Source organism: Vipera ursinii (genome assembly GCF_947247035.1).
Source record: "Vipera ursinii genome assembly, chromosome: 1".
Lineage (NCBI taxonomy): Eukaryota > Metazoa > Chordata > Lepidosauria > Squamata > Viperidae > Vipera > Vipera ursinii.
This window is the reverse complement of record NC_139512.1, coordinates 276,691,334-276,709,906: the sequence shown is the minus strand read 5'-3', so window position 1 is coordinate 276,709,906 and position 18,573 is coordinate 276,691,334.

Here is an 18,573-nt window from a genome sequence, read left to right as displayed (position 1 = left end):
GAATTTTGATCATGTGATCATGGGGCTGCTACCAAGGTCGTAAGTGTAAAAAATGGTCCTAAGTCACTTTTTTCACTGCTGTTGTAACTTTGAACAGTCACTAAATGAACTGTTGTAAATCGAGGACTACCTGTCTTATAATGATAACATCTTGGAGGCCTGGGCCAGCGCTTCCCCAGATTTGAGGGAATTATTTTGAGTCTCTCACATTTCTCACACCTGCCTTTTGTTCTTTCTTAATGGCTCTGCTAGCACTTCTTGTGTTCCTTCCCCAATGTTACCTTTTCAGTTATCCACACCATGTCATTAGTAATAATAAAAAAATCCCTCTGTTGATCTCCAAGCATTCGGGTCTTCTCCATTGTCTTTTGCCTTCACGTTACGTGTTCAAACTACTTAAGCCTCTATTTCATTATGAGTACTTCCAAGGAGCAGTCTGGTTTTACTTTAACTAACAATGAGTGTCTTGTTCTTGCTAACCAAGATATTTTTCACAGTTTTCTCAAGCACTAAGATTCCAAGTCATCTATTTTTCTTTGTTCAGCCTTTCTGATGAACCAGCTTTCACAGCCATTTGGGAAACTATGGCCTTGACAATACTTATCTTTACTGTCAATATGATGTCTCTGCACGCTAATATTTTGTCTAGACTTGTCATATTCTGTCTCCTACGCTGCCTAGGCTCAGAAATACAAAGATATGGTGACTGTAGCCATGAAATAGCATGTGCCATGAATATGCCACTTGGGGAAAAGATGATGACAGATTGAGACAAAATATTAAAATTCAGAGATAACACAATGACAAAAACATATATACAAGGCCATGGTTTTCCAAGTTGTAATAGATGACTGTGAAGGCCAGACCTACTACTTAAAATCTCTCTGCTTATTTGCATTGGATTTCATTACTTGTTGATGCAACCTTAAAGCTTTCTTTAAAAAAAAACACCGAGCAACAGTCTGGCATTTGCACTCTGTTCTTTCACTTTCAACAGGTAACCCCCTTAAGATAGGGGTAGGCAACCTTGGCTCTTTTATAACTCATGGACTTCAACTCCCAGAATTCCTGAGCCAGCATGGCTGGCTCAGGAATTCTGGGAGTTGAAGTCCATAAAAGAGCCAAGGTTGCCTACCCCTGCCCTAAGAGTACCTCACTGCCGGCCATCAAAATTAGTATCACCAGCCTAACTGACATTGCTGATGTTTTCCCTCCCAGTTTTAATTTCAGTTTTCAGTTTTCCTAGGTTAGCATTTCTCATACATTCTGTACATAGATTTTTTTTTTTAAAAAGTGACCGTGTATAACCTGGGTGCTCTCCTTTCCCAGTTTTGAACCATTTAATGGCTCCATACTCCATTCTAACTGCGGCTTCCTACCCTTCGTGCGATTTCTTTAACAGGCTGTCGAAGTGGCCCACTGTGCCCATCTTTTTAAGAGTTATCCACAAGTCTTGATATAATCAATAAGGCAAAAAGAGACATCATTCTGGAACTCCCTTGCTTTTATCCCCTAGACTAGGGATAGGCAACCTTGGCTCTTTTATGACTTGTGGACTTCAACTGCCAGAATTCCTGAGCCAGCATGGGAGTTGAAGTCCATGGGTCATAAGACAGCCAAGGTTGCCTACCCCTGCCTAGACATTAGCAATGTGATCACAGATGCCACTATCTTATCTGACCTTATTCCATTTATTGTTGAAGTCTGAATTGCAAAATCTGAGCCGCTGTCTTTGCGTAGTAAGAGATACGTTTAATTGTTCAGTAGTGTGAGTATTCCTTAGCAATGCCTGATGAGATAAGTGTTATTAAACCAGCAAGTTATGCCTTTTCTGCAAAGCTTCACTGGTCACTCTTTCTGTGGAGGAAAGCAATTACTGACAGAGGACACAACTTTGTGTTTGTACGTATAGATATACACACATAACCATATGTCTTTATAGGAGCGCATTTACTTACAGGGCCATAGAGTGAGTGTGTGAGTGAATCCTGGAATGGTAAAGGCCATTTGGCTTCCTAAATCCAACCATTGCTCAGTATAGGAATCCAAATTAAATCATCCCTAACTGACTAGCTTCTGCTTGACCCACCCAGCTAAGGCGAGACTAACACTTCTCTGGGTAATTAATCTCTCTGTCACACTCCTCTTACTGTTCAGACCTTTTTCCATACAAATCAAATCTCCAATTCATCTGCATATCATGTGTAGCCCTACTGCTGGCTTGATTTGCATTATGCCCAGAGCAAGCTTCCAGATGTTTTCAGCTCTAACTTCCAGAATGCCTGGCTATTACTATACTAGCTTATGAGAGTCACACTTCAAGACTTCCTGCCTTTGCACTGTGTTGCTTTGCCCCTGATTTAGACATGCCGGAATCTCACCAGAGAGATGGAGTCGGAGATCAAAATCATTTACCAGTCAAATTCTTTTAATGATGTCTGACAGCTCTGCAAATAACCAGGAAGGGTCAGGTAGAACTTTCTCTAACAAATTTTATTTAAAAAAATGTAAGCATCTGATGACAGGAGCTGCAGCCCACAAAAGCTCACACCTTTTCGTACAGATTGTTAGTAAAAAAAAAAGCTGCTAACAGATTCCTCCTGAACTGTTTGCTTACAGTCGTTGCACATAGTAACTCTAGAATAATACGTTTATTGAGGGAACTTAGTATTTTTTTTCTCCTACAAATAATGTATCTTATTTTTGCTGAAGCACTCCCTGTTCTGTTCATTAAAAATCTTGACAGACATACAAACTCTTATTTAACTTGTGGCATATGCTTGTAGGAAAGGGCCTTCCTATATTTGCAAATATTCCATTACTAGAGAACATGATATGCTTAAACTAAGAACGAATGTCCAGGAAATGTGAAATCCATAAAGACATAACCAGAAGGAGAAGAGAATAATATTTGGCAAAAATAAATAAATAAATGAATCGAAGGACTAGCATTTTATTCCTTGTCCAGCAGAGGGCGGCCTAATCATACTCTAAAACAATCAAATCAGATTTATTTAGTGTTGCTTCTGTAACCTCTGCTAGCTTTTAATAATTTGAAAAAGAGACACCAATATGTACTTTCCTAAACCAGAAGGCATAATGAAGAATAACTAATTCAAGTATTTAAATGTAAAAGTGCCCTCATAGAGAGATGTAAATATTAATAAATTTGTTATGTAAACTTTAGTAGACTAACATTCAGGTCACTATATAATGAAGTACCTTAATCCACAAAGCAACATCTACCTTAACAGATGTAAAATTTATCTGGATGACACATTTTTCTTTTTTATTTAATAATATTTTTGACTCTGGCTTTCACCCTGAAAAAAGGAGACTTTTTAAAAACCTGATTAAATAGTAGCTTAAGCGCTAAAGAGAAAATCTCCATATTAATTCATGTACACTACATCTAATAAGATTTTTTATTACATTTCTACTATCCTTTTACTATACAATGTATAGTATTTTATCATATGCATGAGAAATCTGCAGATGACACAATCATAGCATATTTACTAAGAATTTAGTCCATAGTTTGGTTTGCAAATTCTCATGAATGGAATTCTTTTTATGGGCAACTCCCACTAACTAAAGGGAATTTTTTACTCTCCATGTCTCTCTATGGAAAAGTGTGAGAGGTGACAAGTTGTTACTGAGGGGACATGTTGGTAATTTTTCTTTCATCTGTGTCACAATGGAGGAATAGCTTAGGATTCAGCCCACTATATTCAGTGAGATTTACTCCCTAGCAAACAAGAAGTGAATTCTTTCTTAGATTAGGACTACTGTAGGAAAAAAAAAAGAATTAGTAGAATTCAATCTGGCCCACAAAGATGATGATTAACCACTAGATGGCAGCAAAGAAGTTGGTGTTTTTTTAAAGAAAAATCTCTTTTCTGTATCTGCTGGTCATTCCATATTTTCACAGCCAAGATCTGATATTGCTAAGGGCTGTTCATATTTTATTTATGTATTAAATTACTATACTATGTAGTAAAACAGGATGCAAACCCAAAATAAAATGTTGGTATATTTACCAATATGATTGCATATGTGTGCATATAAGAAAGGATGCTGTAGGTTTTAAAGAATGAGGCAACAAAGTGGATTTAATAAATAGTACAGGGTGAGTGTGTAGCTGGTTATTCTGATTTTTCTTTTAATTTTCTAGAGGCACCAATATGGCATTGGTGCCTCTAGAAAATTAAAAGAAATATCAGAATAACCAGCTAGAAAGATAGTTTGCATCAAATATTGTCAAAATCAATTCTTTCCTAAACTGAAAATTCAGATTAATATTGTGCAAAATCTGCCCTTTTTCTAATGAATCACTAGAAGACCCAATGAACGTACGCTGTACGTTCTTCTAATATGCAGTCTTGTAATGTTAGTGCCAAATCATTTGATTCATACAACATGCTAAATTTTCCACCAAGCTACCCCTATTCTGAAATGATTAGTTAACTTTGTGCCTCACTAGACTCTAGCCACAAAAACAATTATGAGACTGCCAACAATTATGAGACTGCCATGTTTCAACTAGAATAGAACATGCATGTACTTAAAAATGTTAGTCCTTTACTGGTGAGCAATTGAAAGTGTTGCAGTGAAAAAGAATCTAGCAAATACTGCAGGGCTGTTTCAGAGTTGGTGAAAATCAAAAAGATGCTCCCTGTGACTTTTAGTAGATAACACTTTCACTAAGTAAGCCATTTAACAATTGAATCTTTCTAGCTTTAAGGCATACTGTCTATAAAGAGGCAGTGTTTCACTTCCTTGAAGTTTCCAGCAAAGCTCAAACTTTGGCTTTACAGTATATTTTTCTGACTTCTAAGTTTAGACAGTATATTCATATCCTGCCTCTTCTCTCAGATTTCAAAGTAGTCTTCTGTCGTTTCCCCCGCTCTTTTGAGGTAGGATTGGCTGAGACTCAGAGTAACTCTTCTCAATGATCCAGACAGCTTTGTGTTTGAATTCTTTAAGCCCTAGAGAAGCTAGGAAGGTAGGCAGCTCTTAATTTCTATTTTGTCTACGGCAGCTGGCTGAGGAATTCTGGGAGCTGAAGTCCACAACTCTTAAAGTTGTCAAGATTGCAGACCCCTGGTCTAAGGCGTGTTATGGTAATAAACACAAAGATACTTCAGGCTAGGGGAAAGTGGCACATATTTAAAGGATGTCTGAACATTGTTTCTTATAGCAAGCTATTTTTAAACAACATGTAGCAGTTTAGTCATGTTGTTGTTTGCTTTATTTTACAATCCTGCCCCTACCAAGAATACAGAAGCTGTATAGAGATGATTCAAGATGTGTTTTTTCCTGAGGCCAGCACAAAGATAATCCCTCATTTTCTTGATTTGTAATGACCCATACTTACAGAGCCTTGGTGGAGCAGTGGGCTAATGCCTCCTTAAGTAACACCAGCTGCCTGCAATTAGTGTAGGTTCGCATCCCACCAGGCTCAAGGTTGACTCAGCCTTCCATCCTTCCGAGGTAGGTAAAATGAGGACCCAGATTGTTGGGGGCAATTAAGCTGACTTTGTAATAATGCCGCTTGGGTGTGTGTGTGAAAGCCCTAATAAGCAGGCATATACATAGAATGAAGGCTACTGCTAAGCTTGTAAGCCACCCTGAGTCTTCGGAGAAGGGCGGGATATAAATGGAATTAAAATAAAAATAATGCCAAACAAAATCTATACAAGCATCTCTTCCCATCCATGATTGGATTGAGAATAAAATAGTACCAAGACAAAAATCAAATAATTGCCCTTTTGTTGCATTCAAATGTGTTGATATTTTACTTTACTAAGGCCCAGTGCTTATTTTTTACTTTTTTAAAAGTAGCAATGGTGGGTAAGGTTTACAATAAGCTAAAATTGTTACAAAAACTAGCCCATTGCAATTGAAGAAATGTGCTTTCTACCTAATTGTTCCTTTTAGGCATCTCCTCCAGTAGAAGCATCAAAACAAATGGTGTTTAGCTAAAGTACCATATTAGGGTTGCAGAAATTCAGTTGGCCACAAGATGGCAACATAGAGACTGCAATCCAAGACTTTAACTCTTAATTGCTACCTAGTGGCCATTTAAAACTTTGCAGGCTAAATATGGCCTACTTTCTATTTGAACTGGAATTCCTGGCTTGCTCCTAACAAGAGACAAAGGGATAAGTAAAAAAAATGGTTTATGATTCTGGCTTCTTAACAAAAAAAAACCAACTAAATAACAAATGTTATCAGATTCCTGGTATGCACAGCTTCTCCCAGCCAGCAGGAGAAGTAAAGAAGATGTAAATGAAAAGCACAGTCACTCCTAGTAAACCAGAATTCTCAGCAATTCTGGCTTAGAGCCAAATCAGACCATTGTGTTTTTGCTGTTACTGATGGTACAGACTGTCTTTTAGAAAAGTTTTAAAAGGAAAATAGAGGTTAGATCCATTATCGATACTCTAAATTAAAAGAATAAATGAATCACCCAACTGTAGTTAATGGGCAATTAACATAATTCTGGACTGGTGTAGCTGAAAGATAATGAAAAAGCTGATTGCAAATGAGTCACAAGTAATGTGGGAGGCTGTAATAATCCTGCAATTCTGAATGAGAATGCTATTTCTCCTTTAATTCTGAATGCTCTGATTGGTGAGGAGCTTTATTTTGCCATGAAATTCACCCATCAGAAAAGGGGATCCATGTGTCAAAGAAAATTTACATTAGCTTAGAAAGTTTTGTATTCCCTGGCTATTGCAGACTGGGGTTGTTTAAAAAATGAGAAGGGTAAAAAAGGGAGAATGAGAATTGGCTAAGGAAATTTTTACAGAAAATAACCAATCTGAGCCTGAAGTCCTACACATATTATTTGCAGTCCTACACACATTATGTGTCTTACTATACACATTATATGCAGCTTTGGGACAGCACAATTTTAGTTCTTGCTCAACATGCATCAACGTAATACTGAGTAGTGTTCTCAACCTTGGCAACTTTAAATTGTGTGGATTTCAACTCCCAGAATTCCCTAGCCAGCCTTCGCACATCTAGCTGTAGCCCCCTAATTTTATGCCTTCATGTTCATGTCAAGTGGTAGTTCTCAATGTTGACATCCAATGTAATTAATGATTATTTATTTATTAAAACAAATATATACAGTTGCCCCTTATAGAGGGAACTCTGAAAACAAAATAAAAACACAGTACACTAAAAAGACCATTTAAAACATTAGAGGAAGCTCTAATACTGGGGAAGCTGGAAGGAAAGAGAAGAGGACAACTAGCAGAAGGTGGATATATTCAGTTACAGTTACAGTGTTGATAGGTGTACTATTGAAAGACCTGAAACAACCGGTTAGGAACATCCCATCTTGGAGAAGATCGATATCCTCAGTAGGAGTTGAAAATGAAAATCAGTCAATCAATTAATCAAGGTGAGGTTGACATAAGCTCATTTCACTTGTTCTCGAGAACCTTGCAAGAGTACACTTTATAACAAAACAGTGCAGCAATGTGATGGTAGGTGGTTTTCATTTCTTTTTAAGCATATATTCCTAAAAGTCTCCAGGGGTAAAGAGAAGAGATACAAAAGGCCCTTCCGTTTGGCGCTCTCAGTTCAGACCAACACTTTTTGTCTAATTCAGACATGTCAAACACAAGGCCCGGGGGCCAGATCCAGCCCGCAAAGTGGTTTCATGTGACCCGCGAAGCCATCCTGGAAACAGTGAGGGAACGGCCCCTTGTGCCTTGGCCCTGGCCCAGAGACCCTCCTTCTGCCAGAGACCCTCAGATCTGTCCCACTCTTGCCCAGGCCCCCATAGGCACCCTTGATGCGAACGATGTAGAGCTGGCCACGCCCACCCAGCAGGCCATACGCACTCTAGCCACGCCCACCCAGTAGGCCACACCCACCCTGGCCATATCCATCCAGCCCCCTGAGGGCAACCGCAATGCTGATGCGGCCCTCAATGAAATTGAGTTTGACACCCCTGGTCTAATTTAATGTACCCTGAGGTTGAAACTTTTCATATCATTTTATCTAATCAAGGAGAGAAGTAACCTAGAACTAAGGATAAATTTCCTAACAGCGATAACAATTAACCTGTGAACGGTTTGCCTTCAGAAGTGTATGCTCCATCACTGGAGTCTTTTAAGAAGAGACTGGACAGCCACTTGTCTGGAATGGTATAAGGTCTCCTACTTGAACAGGGGGTTGGACTAGAAGACCTCCAAGGTCCCTTGCAGCTCAGTTATTCTGTTATCCCTGCCTGCCCTTTATGTCCAGTGGATTTTGCTGTCTTGTTCCATCATTTTTTTTTGAAAAAAAAAAGCCAGGCGTGATGTCATAACATTGGCAAATTTGAGAAAAATTAATTTGCTTGAGAAAGATCCTGCTTTTCCCCCTTCTCAAAAAGGAAGAGAAATTCTGCAAAGCTCTAGGAATTGAGATTTATTAATAGTCCCAAATCATTTGCTTTTCCCAGAAGAGGTATTTCATCTAAATACAAGTTATTGCTGGGGACTGTAATTATATCCTCCCAGTCCAATCTACTGCATTGTGGTTTGGTAAAGGTAAACAGCGTACGTCAATTTTACCAGATCTCTTTCACGGAAGTGTAGGGGGACATGGGGGGGGGGTAGGAGGAAGGGAGGGAGGGAGAGGGAGGGAGGGAGAGAGGAGAGAATTTCAGGATTTGTATGCAAGTATCTCATACTTCTAATAAATATCAAATGTATCACATAACATTGTAATGATTTAAGGTATCCTAAGTGATTTGCTGAAGCACAACATTAATCTAATCACTTTGAAACACACAAAATCAAACAGGAAGGGAAATTGTTTAACCACTGAATGATTTGATAGAAAGAAGAGAACATGAGATGTGGACACACTAAATCTGCTAAATACTAATTAGTTTATCAAATTCCATCAATAGAATAATAGCTAATATAATAGTTATGTATAATAGTTAATATAATAGTTATGTATCTCACCCCGTTCGCATCTTTTTACTTCTCATTTTATATAGTATGGTAGTCATTTTTGAGAAGTTTTACCACCCTAGCTGATAGATTGTAATCATGTTCCATTTAGATGTGTTTTGAATGTTCTTGCTATTTAATTTTTTTTTGTTCACAAATAATGATTGTGGAAATCTTCTTCATCCTTCCTGTGAGCTGGGAGAGTATCCATTTTTCTACTCACTTCACACCCAATGTAATTTTTCTCCCTATGGAAAATCCCATGAACATCTAGATCAGGGGTGTCAAACTGCTGGCCCGCGGGCTGGACGCATCATGAAGAAACCGCACCCACCCTATTCCTGGCAATGGGGAAAAAGCTCCAATACATTGCGTGACATCATGTGACATTGCAAGTTTGACATGTCTGATCTAGATCAATCAGAAATGTTATATTTATGGTAACATCAAAGGGCATGAGGACAATATTTTCTCATCCCACCTAATGTAAGATCACATAGTGAATGTGATTGTGTCTTACACTACGCATTACATAATGAACAGGACTTGGTTACATTGTGACAATTCCAGAAATTCACATGAACAGTGAAGATCCATGCTGTACAACTGTAAAGCAACATGCTGCCCCTGAAAATTTCACAAATGCATTATTGTACCAAATTGTAAAATTTGGTCAGTTCGTTCTGTCTAGTCTTTAATACAAAATGGCTTCCCTTTCCTATTTTTCCTAATGAGAGGACTCTGTGAAGGAGGATGAGCTGAAGGAGAAGTTGACTGGCCCAAAGTCATCTAATGATCTTCCATGGCTGAAAGGGGACTAGAAATTAAGTCTCAGTTGAAAAGAATCTACATTAACTCTCTTTAATTTAAAACATTTAATATTTCTCCAGCGCTTAAACCAATCTTTGCACAGTAGCTTCTGTGAGCAAAGCAAGAGAACCAGCTTGGTCTAATGCAGAACATGTTAAACTTGTGACGTCACATGACATCGCGCGATGTATCGGAACTTTTTCCCATTGCCAGCAATGGAATGGGCGCGGTTTCTCCATGATGCTCCGACCTGCGGGCCGGCAGTTTGACACCTAGAAACCAGGAGTCTGGGCATGAAGAATTGGGCAAGTGACTTTGGCCCAGTCACTCTCTCTCAGCTCAATCCATCTCATCTCACAGATAAGTAGTTTTGAGGAAAATAGAAGAAGAGAGTATTATATATGTTTGTCACCTTGCGTTTCTGATAAAGTAATAAAGATGGGATAAAAATCAAAGAAACAAATGAATTAAATAAAATTGTACATCTGCAATAGAGAATTGAAGAGTGCTTTGTGTCTATCTTGGCCGAGCTATTCTGTTCTGCTTTTACACATAATCCTGATTCCATTATATAACTTCCATTATATATAATATTAATAAAAGGCAAAAGATTTATACAATCTGAAGAGAAATAATAATAATAATAATAATAATAATAATAATAATAATAATAATAATAATAATAATAATAATATATAATATTACGCTACATTATACAGAATTTATAATACTGGCTGGGGAATTCAGAGAATTGAAATTCACACATCTTAACATTGCCAAGGTTGAAAACCATTGCTGTATAGGCTTGAATTGTGAGTCTTTGAAGCTCATGTGTTAATCCTTTGGTGAAATAAATGATAGATTTTTTAATATTTTTCCTTCCCCCCCCCCCCAACTCTGGGTACAGTCATGCAGAGGAGGCAATATGAAAACATTTCTGAAAATCAAAATAGTTTTTTGAAAAGTGAAATTTTAAGATTTTAGGAATGGGGCAGTTTTATTTTTAAAAGATAACTGGCTGAAAATTTGATGTAGTGTATTCATTCTTTTCCAGATGTTAAAACAAACAAACAAATAGAAAACATCAGTTGGCTGACCAAACGTTCTTGAGCCAGGATGTGTTTACGAAAAAAAACAAAGAGGGGGAAGAAACATTGGCTCCATCTTTAAAAGGTCAGAGTTTTCCACTGCTTGAACATGTGTAGCATTTTGTACACTGTACAAATGCAGGCAAGGAACGGCCTCTTGGAAGGGGAAGGAATATCCAGCCCATTTTGAAATGAAACTAAAAATGTTCCCACTTGAATCCCTTGGCAATCAAGGCCTTTGAACAAATTGGAAGAAAGATTGTTGAGATGAAGAACTTTCTATAGGTCTTTATAGCTCTACATGTTGACTTGGCCTGGAATAAGCCACATTCTCTCTCCCCCCCCCCTTAACAAGTAGCAAAAGAATTTGGATATTATCTGTTTGCATTAAGTACTGCTGGCGAACAATCCTTCCAATTTTGGAAGTCAGGACTTTCATAATAAGGCCTGATTTTCTTCGCAATCAAATGCAGGCCCATTCATACACATCTACCACATGTCTTTCTGAATAGAACTCAAAACAGCTGCACCCTTCCAGGAATTAATTGGATTCCATATCATTTGCATTTTACATAGTTTACCAATAAAAGACAGAGAGAGTAGCTTTATTAATGTGCAAACCAAATTCCTTCATAAATAAAGTAAGAAGCATTTTGCCAGGCTGTAATCCAAATTTTAATAAGGACACTCCTTCCTTTACCTTCTGCTGCACTCCTGACAATACTGTCAGGTCCCTGCCAAGGTGGGGATTGATATGCAAGACTGAAATGCAGGCAGCTGTTGAAGACACCTCGTGATTGCTCTGTGCTCTTCCAGGACTTCGTCTGGTTAGGCATTAAGATTTGGTAATGGCCATTTTTAGACAACACCAAAGGCAATTCTAAGATTTGCTGTCACAATAGACATATTAAAAATAAAGTCAGCATAACTAGTTTAAGAAACTGGCAGAATAACAAGGCAGAAAGAACAGAAGGAAAACAGAAATACAGGATAACAGCTAAATGCGTTCTGTACTGGCAGAGAAGGGATAAGGCAGCTGATTAGGTGGAATTATTCCATCTAGCTTCTGTCCTGATCAGAAGGATGGTGATTTTGTTGGAAAAAAAAAATATTCAGTTTGCATTGATGGATTCTTACCAACTAGTCTACATATGGAACCTAAGGATGAAACAGTTTGACTGATGGAGTCTAAAATCTGCTGTGGTTTTAGATTTTATTTATTTATATTTTATTTTAATCCCATTTATATCCCGCCCTTCTCCGAAGACTCAGGGCGGCTTACAATCTAATCACAAATCAAATGTGCTTAACAATAGCCTTCATACTATGTATATGCCTAGATGAATGACTTAAGATATTGCAAACCCAGGAGAGTTGTTGATTAATAATAATAATAATAATAATAATAATAATAATAATAATAATAATAATAATAATAATAGAAGTAGTAGTAGTAGTAGTAGTTGGAAGGGACCTTGGAAGTCATCTAGTCCAACCCCCTGCTCAGGGAGGAAATCCAATACCATTTCGGACAAATGGCTGTCCAGTCTCTTCTTAAAAACTTCCAGTGTTGGAACATTCACCGCTTCTGGAGGCAGGTTGTTCCACTAATTAATTGTTCTAACTGTCAGGAAGTTTCTCCTTAGTTCTAGGTTGCTTCTCTCCTTGATTAGTTTCCATCCATTGCTTCTTGTCGTGCCTTTGGGCGCTTTGGAGAATAGCTTGAGTCCTTCCTCTTTGTGGCAGCCCCTGAGATATTGGAACACTGCTATCATGTCCCCCCTCATCCTTCTCTTCATAAAACTAGACATACCCAATTCCAGCAGCCGTTCCTTATATGTTTTAGTCTCCAGTCCCCTAATCATCTTTGTTGCTTTTCTCTGTACTCTTTCTAGAGTCTCAACATCTTTTTTACATCGTGGTGACCAAAACTGGATGCAGTATTCCAAGAGTGGCTTTACCAAGGCATTGTAAAGTGGTATTAATACTTCATGTGATCTTGATTCTATTCCTCTGTTAATGCAGCCTAGCACTGTGTTGGCTTTTTTGGCAGCTGCAGCACACTGCTGGCTCATATTTAAGTTAATTTTGGCATTTTAAAATATACAGTAAGCTGCTGTTATAGCATGGATTTGCTGCATCAGCCTAATAATCAATAAGAAGCCATTGGGTAGCAATGGGAAAAGGGTGTGATGGGGTTTGAGGATATTATCTTTAGACATAACCTGATCTGTGAGGATATTATTTTTAGACATAACCTGATCTATTAAAAAAGGTGAGTTGCAACTCCCTCTATGGAAATGATGGGATTTCAACCAACACATCTGGGGGGCATTAAGTTGGAGATGTCACCAAAACCCATCTCACATTATTCTGTGAAGATGAGATAAATCAGGCATGTCAAACTGCCAGCCCGCGGGCCAGATGCATCATGCCGAAACCGTGCCCACTCCATTGCTGGCAATGGGGAAAAAGTCCCGATAAGTTGTGCGATGTCATGTGACGTCGTGAGTTTGACATGCCTGAGATAAACCATCACATCCTGTGATAAAATCATCAACCAATATCTGCCTCCTAGGTCCTTCAGAAGGATTTGATCAGTGAATAAAAATGCCAAATCCAGTCTAAACATATGGCTGACGGCGTCACCAACCATAATAAATAATAATGCTGTCTCTGGGAAATTTTTTATGTTTGGTCACGATGAGTATCTTTCCCCCTATTGTGTATACATGATGTAGTTATCTTTTGGAGAGAGACTGGCAGAGCCAGAGGGAGGAGTCAAGCAAGGAATTAGTTTAGAGTCTTTACATAAGCACAAGAGAAAAAAAAATCTAAACGTCTTGAATGCTTTTGAACTTTATCTCATTTTACCCAGGTGCAAACCATTAATCTGAGAAGATTGCAATGTGTAGGCTTGAGCAATAAAGCAATAACTTGAACCCTTAATGTATGGACCTGGTTGTTTACACCTAACATTAGCTAAAGTGTCCTTTCTCCTATCCAATTAGTTTTTGTTTCAATCATCAGTGATAACTTGGGTGGTCACACAGTGGCAATTTTTGGTCTTATAGCTGCCACAGCAACAGGTGTGAGGCAATAATTTCTTCTTCCATTTTCTTATATGCCATCCCAAATAGCAAAAAAGTGGCCTTGGCAGGTCATTCCTCACCAGTTTTTGCTCTCTAATTGTGTAGGAGGATAAAGTAGAAGCAGGGTAGTTGTGTGTGCGGAGGTACTGTATCTTTGAGCTAGTTTTGACTCCTAGTAAGTGCCTGGTTATGTACCTGCCGTAATTCTTAGCAAGATTTTTTAGACGTGGTTTGCCATTGCCTCCTTCCTGGGACTGAGAGTGAGTGACTGGCCCAAGGTCACCCAGAAGGCTTTGTGCAGAAGGTGAAACTAGAACTCATGGTTTCCCAGTTACTAGCCTGATACCTTAACCACACCAAACTGGTTGTCACATGATCGTATATAAGTATATTAAAAAGCCAAAATTACCACAGAAACAGATACCTAGAGGGGAGCCTGTTTTCAAGATGCCGCTCTATGATCTCTTCTTGTTCATGGACTTTGGAAAAGCAATTAACTCTGAAGTAAGTAGTTCAACTAAGCTATTTATGATGGCTATGAGAAGCACAGATTGACACAGGAGGTGTTAGTTGATTGGGCAGGGAATTAGTTTATCTCCAAATGAAACTGTGTCTATTTGGGGCAAAATCTAACCTCCTCAGGATTAATTGGCTAGGTCAATTAATTCAGCTTTGAAATTTGCACAGCCTGCTCTCCTCACCTGACCCAGTTAAAAGTGTTGCATGAACAGTTTGATTACCAAGTTAGGACTTTTTTACTAAGAAGAAAATCAAGCTGACATCAATGAGGTTTAATACCAAAAGAATGGTCTTAAATGCAAACCCAGGAAATAAGTTGTAACATTTTGCAAATACACTGAAACCATTTAATATTTGCAGTATGAATTACAGATCGTGAAACATTGACTAGAATTTTTAAAAAGTAAGATGACCTACAGGCAAAATTGTTGCCAACAGAAATATCCCAATACAATAGGAATGATTATATATCAGAGCTCAACATCATAAAGGTAATTTTTTGAGATTCACTAACCTTTCCTGATTGTTTGCAAAAAGCACCTTTTATAATTCTGCCAAATAAAACCAGTTTAATATGTATAACAGCTTGGAAGGATTTTGAACAATTCTGTACTTTTAAAGCCCTTATAGATTTATATGAATATATCAGTATGACTACGACATGCTACGTTCTGTACAGAAAGAGAAGTTGCCATTTCCAAAACAGTTTTGTCTGTTTTTGCAAGGAATGTAGGTTGATAATGGCTTTGCCTCATTCTAAGAGTGACTCCATTTCTGTTTGTGCTACATACAGTTTCCAGAGCACGAATTGAAAGGATGATGGCTATAAAGAGACAGTAGGAAACAAAAAAGCAGATCAACAAAGAACAGACTCCATGAAGAAGTGAAGAAAATTGCTAGCATGCCATTTGAAACCAATAGCTAAAGGGTTTGGGGAAAGTGGAAGATGAATAAAGAATCAAACCAGGAACAGGTCTGAAGGCAGGCTGAAAAAAATGTAAGGAAAGAGAGTCCCTGAATGAAATCTATAAGCTGTTTGCTTTCCTTACACTTTTTTCAGCCTGCCATCAGACCTGTTCCTGATTTGATTCTTTATTATATTTATTAATATCAGCCAAAGTACTATTGTTAAAGCCAGCCATTCCTCGGTAATATCAAGAGCTTTTGGGGAAGTGTATTATACTGGTCTTAGGTTATATTTAAATATGTCATTGTTAAAAGATGTATTTTGTCGAACAGATGGAAGAGGATAGGCATTGGTATAAGACATAGGGTTTTTTGATCCTATGTCATAGGACGTTTATAATGATTTAACCTTGTAAATACATTTTTCATTCTTCTGATGAGATTTATATAACTGAAATATGAAAGGTTGATAAGATCTGGTGGAGTGCAAGCTGTGGCCTGTTGTTTTTTTGCTAGATGTGGACGCCCCGAGTCCCTCGGGAGAAGGGCGGTATATAAAAACAAACAAATAAATAAATAAATAAATAAATAAATAAATAAAATCTTGACAACAGTGCTGGCAAGGAGTTGGTGAAATATAATCATATTATATTACAGGTACTCCTTGACTTACAGCCATTCATTTAGTGACTCTTCAAAGTTACAACAGCACTGAAAAAAGTGACTTAGGGCCAGTTTTCATACTTACAACCCCATTGTTGTAAGCATCCCCATTGTCACAAGATCAAGAAATGCTGATTTCCAGCCATATAATTAGATTATATTTTGACTTCTAGTTCTTTATAGAATCAAAGTCATTTTTCATAAAAATCACTATGTACAATAAGCAAGTTACAACTTGACATCTTTGATATCTTGGTAAGGAGTAAAATGTATCTTTCCCATGTTATTCAACATTTGTGATATGAGTGGGAACACAAACACATGCATGCATATACTATAAACGTGTGTGGAAGTTTGTCAGGAACTTTGGCAGGACTGGCAAGAGGATTAGCCAATTAACAATATTATGCATCTGTTTGGGAATCCCACTGTATTCAGTGAGCCCTGCTCTTTTCAACTGAGAAATAATGCTATTATCAAGAATGTGGAATTTCATTGAGCTGCTTGAAACTAAGGACAAAAGCCACTCCATGCCAGAACCTAACTAGACTTTATTTATGTATTAAAGAATATATGGTCATAAATCAAAAAAGGGAAGAGAACAATGTTACAATAAAAACTGTCCAGGATAAAAAGAGCCTCTTCAAAGCAGGATCTAAGCATACTGGCATCGTCTCCAGAACCAGTGTTTTTAAAGATCACCATTTTTTAATTATAATTTATCATATTTGTATGTTGCCCATCTCATATGAAAATGACTCTGGATGGCACACAACATTTACTTAAAAATGTATAAAGAGCAATCACAATTTAAAAAGTAATTACAAGAAGGCATGCAAAACAAGAGGATATTAACTGTAATAAAGGACCCATCACAATATCTCCTCAGTCTCCTGGGGCACCTCCCCCCCAAGATAACATAGTCAGGTCTTGAGTGAGTCCCAGAATGTTGAGAGGGATGGAATTAATCTCACTTCAGGTGTGTGTGTGTGTGTGTGTGTGTGTGTGTGTGTGTGTAAGATTCCACAAGATGGGCATCACAGAGAAGATTACTATATACCAATGGTATGGCTCAAAATTTAGTCACCAAAAGTTCTATCTTTCAGGGTATAAATAGGGCATTACAATAACAGATCTGTGTCCATCTCAGTTTCAGCATCTGGAGATACACAGAGGCATTCTGGACAGGGGATTTTCCTGAATTTCCAGTTAATACTATTGAGGGCAAAGTGTTGTAAGTGTGTTGGTGTGAGTGCCCTCCTATGTGTGGATGAAAGTATGCAATAAAAGTATTTGGTGAGAACAATGGTAGATAGATGAACTCATCATAGGAGAAGTGTGAGGTTTCATATCTACCTCTTTCCGCATCAAGGTCAAAGATCCTCTCCTAGTTTCTCTGTAGGCTTTGTCTGAGCCCAGTGTAGATAGAGTTTAGGGAAAGAGCCTACAGTGGACCAGACTGATGTTATTTGCTTCTTCCCTGTGAAAAATATCATTGTTCCCATAGATAGGTTTGAGGTAGTATTTTAAGGGCTGGAACCTCAAATGAGTTCCAACTGAAATGGGATCAAGTTCTAGCTGGGGAACTACATTGGTGATGGAGCAAAGAACTCGAAGCAGAGAACTGAGAATTTTGTTTTGAACTACAAGAATACTTTTAAGGAAACAGCACTGTGTACGATGCAGCAAAATACTTAGCACTTTGGCTTTGAAAAATTAAATGGCTGCAGGCATATACAGTCGTTGTTTATTTGGTTATTGTGTGAAAAGCTATTGGCAGATGAGGCATCAGATTCAAGGACTGGTGTTTTCAGGAGGTACAGAAGCTAAAAATAGATACCTTTAATAGCCTTGACTTGCTCAATTTGGATGCTGTTGTTTGTCCAGATGTGAAGGAGGTTAATACATAGGTTTGACATAATATATACATAGAGCCAGCATTTTAGTTGGGAAGTAGAGGAGACTCACTTTCTGGAAAGAGTGAGAGGTTTGCATGCCTGATTTGCATGGCTAATTTCCTATAATTTGGTTACCTGCTAATAGAGTTTTTTGTGTTACCTTCCTCCTTGCTAGTAGCCACCTCTTTTTACTGGGCTTACTTTGCCTTTGAAAGATGCTATCCTGACTCAGGAATGCCCCAGAAATTGGGATGTGCAAAAAAAAAATATTTTCACATTCATGGGTCAAACAATCTAGTAAGCATTTGTCATCCATTCTAAAATATTTCTAAAACCCCATTGTTAACAATATATATGAGAGATGCAAAAAATAAAAATAAATCCAGTCTGCTCTAGATAGTTTCCAAGAAAAAAAGCTTTCTGGATACATGGTTTTACTAGCTCTTTGGTTCATATATAAGTAGTAAGTAGCACTTGATTGCTTAGAAAGTTACAATGGACCCTGCAAAAAAAATACAGTCCAATTCTGGAGTTCTGACAGTTCTTCTCTCCCCCACCCCCCCGTGTTACATGATTTCATTTCAGGTCTTGCTTTTATGGCCTGTTGTAATATTCCACAGTCATGTGACAC